The sequence below is a fragment of the Nannospalax galili genome, unplaced genomic scaffold, assembly GCF_000622305.1.
Source record: "Nannospalax galili isolate Female #2095 unplaced genomic scaffold, S.galili_v1.0 C46983777, whole genome shotgun sequence".
NCBI classification, from domain to species: Eukaryota; Metazoa; Chordata; class Mammalia; order Rodentia; family Spalacidae; genus Nannospalax; species Nannospalax galili.
The window spans coordinates 1-361 of record NW_008431500.1 but is presented as its reverse complement, the minus strand read 5'-3'; the positions used below and the strand labels follow the sequence as shown (position 1 = coordinate 361).

The 361-nt window shown below is 53.2% G+C and overlaps 1 non-coding gene across 1 annotated transcript; it reads right to left on the bottom strand.

The window, feature by feature from the left end:
• Positions 1–283: 283 nt before the first annotated feature.
• Trnad-guc lies at positions 284–355 on the bottom strand. The gene has a single exon. It is a non-coding gene; the product is annotated as a tRNA-Asp (tRNA).
• Positions 356–361: the final 6 nt, after the last annotated feature.

The window sequence follows — 361 nt, the reverse complement described above, 5'->3', positions numbered from 1 at the left end:
GCGATGCAATCTGGCGGGATTCCACTGCGCAGGCGCCTGCCTGAGCCAGATGTTCGCTGGGTCCTGGTGACCGTCTGCTGAACGTTTGCGCCTCCGGTTCCTGACCAGCCCTGCGGCTGCCTTCTGGAAGCGTTTTCTCTGAGCAAGTCTTCATGTCACAAGGAGTGCCAAGCTTAAAAGTGTTCGTTTGAGAAGACACAGCTGTGTATTTACACATGATTCTTTCAGCTAGTTGACGGGGAACGTCAAATTGCTTGTCCTGGGTGAATAAAAGTGAAACAATCTCCCCGTCGGGGAATTGAACCCCGGTCTCCCGCGTGACAGGCGGGGATACTAACCACTATACTAACGAGGAGCTATA